Below are 8,723 nucleotides of genomic sequence, written 5' to 3' on the forward strand. Positions count from 1 at the left end.
TGTTTTCCGCCACTATTAGTCATTTTGGACGACTTTCGCAAAGTTCACTGGTGAGCCAATGACATACAATATTATACTTCTTAAACTAGCGTTTTACAATGGTAAAGGACAGATCTGTATCACCAAAAGTGAAATTTAGCTGACCGCTTCAGTTTTGTATTGATTAACCACGTCGAAAGTCATAATAAATCTTCGCGCGAAAATTTCCGCAAGTCAATTCCATGTTTTTGTAGTCAAGATAATTTTCAATTCAATGTTAATAATACAAAACGTGCTCAAATGATAAAAAGTTTTGAATAAGGTTGTAGTCAAAAATGTCAAACTTTTCATTAAAAGTATCAGATGTCGTCTAACAACACGTTATGTTGTCGAGGCTCACAACTTAAATAGTGCCCTAGTATACGTTTTCTTTTCTGCTTCGACCCATAGGTGGGAACTGTTGAATCGTGAAATAAAATTAAAATTCACGTTAAAAAGTTTAAGCCAGACCAGATGGTCTTGCCACTATGATGCTGTCAAAGCGTTAAAAAATAGTTATGATGACATCATGAAAATTTTAAAAAGTTTCAGCGAAAGTGAGTTGGAGAAAGTTGATTTCCGGAAAGAGGCACGAAATTTATACATGAAAATGGCGAAACTCGAGACTGCAATTTTGATTATCTTTTGGGAAGAAGTTTTGGAGAGATTTCATTTAGTCAATAAAAAAATACAGAGCCCCGGTTTAGACATTTGTGAAGGCAACAAGTTAATTATGTCATTAAAAGACTTTGTGAACAACTTACGACACCAATCAGATCAGAAGCTAAAGGAATACGAAGAGAAAGCTAAAAAATTAAGTGCTAGTGTGGGAATAGACTACAATGACATAAACAAGAGGCGCATTACTCCAAAATTTTCAGATAGGTCTACAGGTGAATTCTTAGTAAACGGCGCAGAAAAATTTAAAAGGGACACGTTAAATGTTGCGTTGGATAAGCTAATTATGGACTTAAATAAAAGGAGCCAAGTCTATGAGACATGTAGCAAAAAATTTAAATTTTTAATGGATTTGCAAGACAAAAATATCAAAAACATAGATTTGGAAAGTGCACGTCATATTATTGATTACTATCCAGATGACGTAGACGAGCATTTAGTGAATGAGTGCATTCAATTAAAATCATACTTACTCCAATCTAAGCCAGAGTCTTACAACTCTTGCAGTGACATTTTTATGATCATGTATGAAAATAAACTAATTGACGTGTTCCCTAATTGCTATACCATTTTAAAGATTTTTTTAACTTTACCAATAACTAGCTGTGAAGCAGAACGCTCCTTCTCAAAGATGTCCTATACAGGGTGTTGATTTCAATCCTCGCCATATTTATTTAGGTGATCTATTATGACTTATATAAATGCATTATCCACCAAAAAAAAAATTACAAACGAAAGTCGAATTTTTAGCGAATATTTTCCGTCCAAAATCAACTGTATTGTGGCTCGCAAAACTGCAATAGTTTACACTGCAGCACCATCGAGCTACGCGTATCGCTTGCTTATCATGTCGGATAGCCTACTGAAGGATGCCACGTAAAGTAGGTAGTGAAAATAGGTATTTTTTTTCGACTAACTAAAATTAAAGTTCGTTTTAAAAAATTTTCAAAGTCAATTTTTTTACTGATTCGTGATCAGAATAAGCTACTTAATCAACTCCCTAAATATGGCGAGTATTGAAATCAACACCCTGTATAGAAAATAAATATAGGACAACAATGGCGAACTCTCGACTAAACCATTCATCACTTCTGTCTATAAATTGTGATTTAACAAAAGACTTGCAATGCGATGACCAAATAAAAGAATTTGCAGCACAAAAATGTAGAAAGGTTAATTTATAAATTATAATTTATTTTACTAATAAATGCATAATAAATAAATAAAATTATTTTGTTGTTTTTTATTTTCTTTTATACAATGTACATCTCTTTTTCGGTTTCTCTCTCACCCAAAGGTTACCTGGAAGAGATTGCTACACAGCAATAAGGTCGCCTTTTGTACAACTAATACTTGCGTAGATTTAAGTAATATTTATATTTTTTGTGCAATAAAAATATATGTATAAGAATAATATATCATTATAGAAACAGTTTTTTGGCATGGCTATTAGTTGAGTACTAAGATAGGCCCCCAAGTAGTTTCAGCCCAGGGCCCCACAAATTCACGATCCGGCCCTGCGTTACCCTGAACGTTCCTCTCTTCTTCCGGGGTCCAACGGGTCTCGCACACTTTTAGGTTACAAGCAGCGTCCTCCACGGCCTCAAGCGCGCAGTGCCAGATGAAGCTCTTGCATCTCCTCGACAGGAAAGCGTTCAAACTCTTGCAGAGACAGAGGTTTGATGACAAGGAGGAAATGCGAAGAGATCAGCAGTTTAGAAAGGAGAAATAATTTATACCAAATGATGAGAAATCAATATGAAATATTGAAATATCTAAAATGTCTATAAAAATAATGTAAAATATGAAATATCAAAATGTAAAATATGAAATCTAAAATCCCGCATCTGAAACGAAAAATACGAGTGTCAGCATCACATGTGGAACGTGGCATTAGGTTATGAAAAAACCCGCAATGGGAAAGAAATACTTACGAAGGCTGTTCACTAATTTGAGCTTCGCTCGCAGCCCTCAGCAACCCAATACCCTCATCCGAATAGAATTTAGGGAATTTCTGAAAGAAACGATCACATGAAATACCACGTACTGGAATACGAAAAATATCAATCACGAAAAAATAAATAAATTCTCCGACGGGAACTTACCTCATGTGTGATTATTTTTAAATTATATTAATAAATTATCGTGGATGCATTCTGCATGACCCGATTTGAAATACAAGGAATATACATTCCCGAAAATAATCAAATTACGGTTGCGCACGATCGACAAATTCCTAAGTGATTTGACAGCTCCACTGACAGGCGCTAGTCATAGACATCGCGATACGTTTCGTTTCGCCGCTTGAAAAAGTAAATACTGTACTAATAAAACCATGATGAAAACAATTTCCAGAACACTGAAAATATTCTATTTGAAAAATAGAATAATTAATATAAAAACACTGGGAAATGTTTCATCAAAATATATTTCAATTAACTGAGCAAAAAGCGCCATCCATTGCAAATTAGTTCTGAATCACGCCAATAGATGTCGCTAGTGGTATCCAAAATCAGAATATCGAGAAAGAAAATCAATTTGTGAAAAACAGCCAAAACTGCAACGCTACAATACAAATTAAACTCGTCCCAGTTATCATAAATATAATTAACTATTGAAGTTCGTAGTAATTGTGTTTGATCCAAATTAGTAGAATTGTAAATAGAAAACGCTATTGCATGAAATAAACAACTTCCATCTGGAGGCATAGGAACTATATGATGTAAAATATTATTTTCATTGACGATTAATGCAATTGTAGCCATAATTGTATCTTGGCAAAATTTTGCAATTGATAAACAAAGTAGAAGTAAACATTTTAAAAAAAAATAAAACCGACTCCAAAAAACGTACACTAAAAAGTAGAAAAATAATTACTAATTTCCTACTTATTTATTAGGACGAATTAATATTTATGTAGGTATACCATGATTGATACTTCTGGAGTCGGTGCCAAGATTATGAAACATGTAAAGTTTACCTGCACCGACTCCAAAAGTATCAATCATGGTATACCTACATAAATATTAATTCGTCCTAATAAATAAGTAGGAAATTAGTAATTATTTTTCTACTTTTTAGTGTACGTTTTTTGGAGTCGGTTTTATTTTTTTTTATAAAATTTTACTTATTTCTTGCTTTTTAGTTAACTAATTATTACCTTGATGTTACCACTGAAGGTAGGCAGTACATTGACACCATATTCTTCATGTCTAGTGTAAATAATATTCCCTACAAAATACAGGTTACCATATAGGAAACCTAAAAAGACCTTAAACCGTCAGCCCACCTTAAAAACATGAAAGAATACAACTGTTGGTCTAATTTTGTACTTATAATATTTAAAGAATTATCCTCCAACTCCAAAGCATTAAGGAGTTGTACCTACCATGACCAGTTCATCATGATGAGATGATGAATATCTGATGTAAACACTTGAATAACTTTAGAAACTATATTACTTATCTATAAAATTAAAAGAATTATCCTCCAACTCCTAAGCATTAAGGAGTTTTACCTTCTATCATCAGCTCATCAATATGAGATGATGATTTCCAGGAGCAAATACTTGAATAACTTAAGAAAAAGTTTGAAAAACGATATACGTGCCTATAAAATTTGAGGGTTGCCCTTGATTTCCCTAGGATCCCATCATCAGATCCTGACTTGGTGACAATGGGACCACCTCAGAAGTGTACCCTATCGAACAAAAAAAGAATTTTGAAAATCGGTCCACAATTGACGGAGTAATCGGTGAACATACATAGAAAAAAAAAATACATACAGTCGAACATATAACCTCCTCCTTTTTTGAAGTCGGTTAAAAATAAACGAGAAATTGTCGCAAATTTTACTAATTTCGGTACACGTGCGAACAGCATCTAGGCGCTCGTGCGTATGGCGCACGGCTGCCGCTCGCTGTGCCGCGATACCCCTTCCCTTGACCAACCGCCTGCCTTCGCGCCCGCGGGCGGCTAGTGCTTGCGCGTTCGTTCGTTACTCCCCCCCGTCCCGCTTCGCCAGTAGGAAGCAAGCTGTCTGATAATCATCGACAACAATAGGAAATTACAATTAATGTCTTTGAATATATTTATAAGTACTAAGTATGACACAGCAGTTAGGACGCATTTAGGTTATATACAGAATTACATTCACCAAAATATTTAGAATGAATGACGATTGTGTTGGTCTTTGTTTTGGTTTAACTAGTTACTGTGCCTAAAAATTTTAAAAGGTTTCGGGTTTTTCTGTTAGGTTACCTTAAGCTATTGTTTCATACCAAAATTCAAGATTCAATGTTAGCGGGAAGTAGTCTTTAAGTTTTGATTCCGTTGCGAGTAGTGGCGAATTTCAAAATATGCGGTATGATTATAGGTAGGTACCTAGACCTACCTCAGCGTTTTGAATTTTTGCGTTGATTTAGAATTTTTCACAGTTTAGAGGCAATTAGATTTAAGAAGTTTTTGATATGAATTTGCAAGAAAGGATTTTTTCCTGGCGGCTTGGTGACTGGAATTGAACCGCCACCGGCGCAGACGGAGAAGATGGTGAATTGTCTGCACGTGAAAAGAGGTTGTCCGGCTTGCAGAAATTTATAAAAGTTACCGTTCCTTGTGTTGTAATTAGAAATGTAAATAAAACAGCTCCCTCTCAATTGACACAATTTATTTTGTCTCGTAAGCTTGAATACAGTTGACAATTACGATATTATAACTACTGTAATAGATAGTGCCAATCTCAAGGGATTCAGGGTCGTTAATTAGGTTCGGTTTGGTGAATATTATTGCCACTACAAAGAACATTGGCAGAAACCTATGTAGTGTTGGTACCGTCTTTAGACGGAGTGTACGACAGTGAAAATATTACCAATTTCTTTGTCTTGATTTATACAACAAAAAATGTAATCATACCATATTTCTACAACTTAAGAATAAAAAGATAAATTCAATGTTATGATAATACGGAACAAGGTTAACAAAACGCTTTGAAGGTTAACAGAACGCTTGAACATGGAGAACAAAACGTTTTAAATGTCAATTGTCATTTTTTGACATGTTTAATCTGACTGATACTGACAGAAAAAAATAATAATGTTTAAAACAACGAAGTGATCAAAATAATATTATCGTTTTATCTTTTATTCAGGATGATTTTAAAGGCAGTTACTTTCTGTTGGATTGATGCTCATTAGATAATACGCATCGCGAGTGCTCGCCTAAACAAGAGATATTCTTTTATCTTTATTTTTCTAAAGATTATTATTTATACACATTTATAAAATAGACAAGGCTTTAATGGGGAACTTTTATTCAAGTCAACATAATAATGCTATCAAGAAGTTTAATAAATAAAAACAAAAGTTAAAATCAATATAGGTACTGCTTTATTCAATGTTTATTCTTACAAGAATTCCATCTAACACTTGTGCAGGTGGTGATATATTGTCTAAGTGACGAGCATAGGCTAAATACCATACGATACTCATCACATGTGAGCAACACCCTACTGTCCTCAAACCCACAATACAGTTGCAACAATATCCTATGATGGCACGCCTCCTCATGATTATCTTCCTGTAGTTCATGTGAGTCAGGAGGGTCATCTGTCTCCAATGGTTGGGATGCAGTCTCTGGTGACTCAGAACCTTGCCGTGCTGCTTCATTTGCAAGTTGCCAACAAGCATGGCAAATACTATCCATGAGGTTGATCTAAAAAAACAAATTCATTTAATAGTGAAATGTTCACATTATTTTTCAACAAAAGTGACCTTTTTCTTCTTTCTTAAAGTACTTACATTATTAGGATATATCCAGCTTTTAATGATGTTGATGACATTTTCGTCTTCGTTTCTCAATAAGTAGCCATTGCTATGTAACAAATCTTTGTTGCAATTGACACATGTAGTTAATTCTTCATTTATGTTTCTGGCCTCATCAACCAATTGCTGACGACGGAGAGTTCTCTGAGCGCGTAACCAACATGCGGTACATGCTTGATCACTTTGAGTAATCTAAAACATAACAATATAGATCAAATCCTAGTTATTCTAAAAAAAAACGTATATAAAGACATATTTATTGTACGGACACACAGAACAGAGACAATTATTTATTTATTTTGTTCGGAAAACATACAGTGAAACAATAACAGTCTAAAAACCACTGCTTAAGAAACTACATATACACCATTTACTGTTTTCGCATTTGTGTAACAATAGTATAATTAAATAACGAAAGCCAATTAAGATATTGCCAATTATGGTATTACATTTACCTGTCTTGGATGTATCCACTGTGATATAATAGCAACTATTGGGCCTTCTTCATTTGTAGGAGTTTCTCTCAATATTGTGCGAGAACTGACTGAAAATCGAGCGGCCGCATCCTACACAAATGTTGTGAAGACCAATTAGCCTCTCTTGATTCTCAACAATGTTTGCTCCAGTGACTTGAGCATTTCCAAGTTCCCAAGAGGCATGGCAAATAGTCAGCGTTTGTGATCTGAAACAAAAAAGGAGAAGTGATAATATACATAAATAACTAGCCTAAAAATCTTCAAGAAAGGATTTTTGAAATCAGTCCAGTAGTGAATTATATCCAAATAACTTGTCAATAGATCTTTAGCTGATAAAATGTTCAGTCCAAGATCAGTCAACTCATTTGATATGATAGGAATTGGATTAAATACATTCTACCGACAATGGATATTTAAATAAACCATTGGTGACAATCTGTACATTTCCCAATGTAATAACTATAATATTTTTGAATACTAACGTACTGAGGATAAAACTGATGAAAAGCGGTTTTTATTGCTTTTAAAACAATGAAGTTTGAAATCTTTCTCTTACCTCTCTTGGATATGTTCACAGTCTCATAACTTCTGTAAGAGCCTCACTCTCTTCCAGGAGTAGATGCCGCCTAATTCGAGTCACTCGAATATCGCAGTTGATGCAGCGTAGAAGAGACATGGTTACAAACAGATCACAATACACAAACAAGCATCCTTTCGCTAAGATAGTATCACAATACTAAAGAAAAGACAGGGGGAGGCATAGGGTGCTCTCAACTCGACTATTCTTTACTTTGCAAGTAGGTAGGTATACCATAAACAGCACTTTATGATCACACCGAGACGACGAAACGTTGGAAAACCACCAAACGATGGAATGTAAACAAAGAACTGATTTGACAGTTGTTGTACTTGTATGTCAGTCGCGTGACGTACCTTGACGTAATGCAATGTACGATACATTGGAGTAATCGATAATAATCAATAGCCTCCATTTATTCCTCATAAATCTAATTAGCATAATATATTATTAAAATGAATATAAATAGAGCTAAACCGATAAATATATTCACTTTGTTGATTGTATCAATGGTTTTATAGATCTTAAGTCGATATCTGAATAATTGGTAAAGTAAGTTAATCGATAATCGATTTATCTGATTGAATAAAATAGTTGTAGGTTACGGCCCTAAAGAAAAGGGTCCTATTGCGTTTTATTATTGCATATTCAGGTAAGCGTTTTGTTAGCAGTATTCAAATGAAAACAAAAGTTATGTTTTCTTTATTCTCGAAAGTTGTGGAAAATCATAAAAATACGTAAAATAAGTGTCCAAGTATCGAGTATATAATATCAAGAAATCAACTCCGTACATCTTCAATTTTACCGGGTACCATGCCTGCCATTGTTCTTTCTTAAAACTCAGCCTAAATATTAAAAGACTCTAATAGTTAAGATAACTGCACGATGTCAGGTCGGAAAGACTCCTACTTGAAGGATGGAAAAGTGGGTACCTTGGAAGTCATGCGGTTATAAGCCGTTACCCTGAACGTTCCTCTCTTCTTCCGGGGTCCAACGGGTCTCGCACACTTTTAGGCTCCAAGCAGCGTCCTCCACGGCCTCAAGCGCGCAGTGCCAGATGAAGCTCTTGCATCTCCTCGACAGGTAAGCGTTCAAACTCTTGCAGAGACAGAGGTTTGATGACAAGGAGGAAATGCGAAGAGATCAGCAGTTTAGA

General features: G+C 34.7%; 1 long non-coding RNA gene across 1 annotated transcript; it reads right to left on the bottom strand.

The window, feature by feature from the left end:
* Positions 1–6,080: 6,080 nt before the first annotated feature.
* LOC135086261 (uncharacterized) lies at positions 6,081–8,042 on the bottom strand. Its single transcript, XR_010260353.1, has 4 exons — positions 7,547–8,042; positions 6,970–7,196; positions 6,491–6,706; positions 6,081–6,404 (listed from the first exon to the last, which is right to left on the bottom strand). It is a non-coding gene; the product is annotated as an uncharacterized LOC135086261 (long non-coding RNA).
* Between the last annotated feature and the right edge of the window lie 681 nt (positions 8,043–8,723).

This window comes from Ostrinia nubilalis, chromosome W, assembly GCF_963855985.1.
Source record: "Ostrinia nubilalis chromosome W, ilOstNubi1.1, whole genome shotgun sequence".
Classification (NCBI taxonomy): domain Eukaryota; kingdom Metazoa; phylum Arthropoda; class Insecta; order Lepidoptera; family Crambidae; genus Ostrinia; species Ostrinia nubilalis.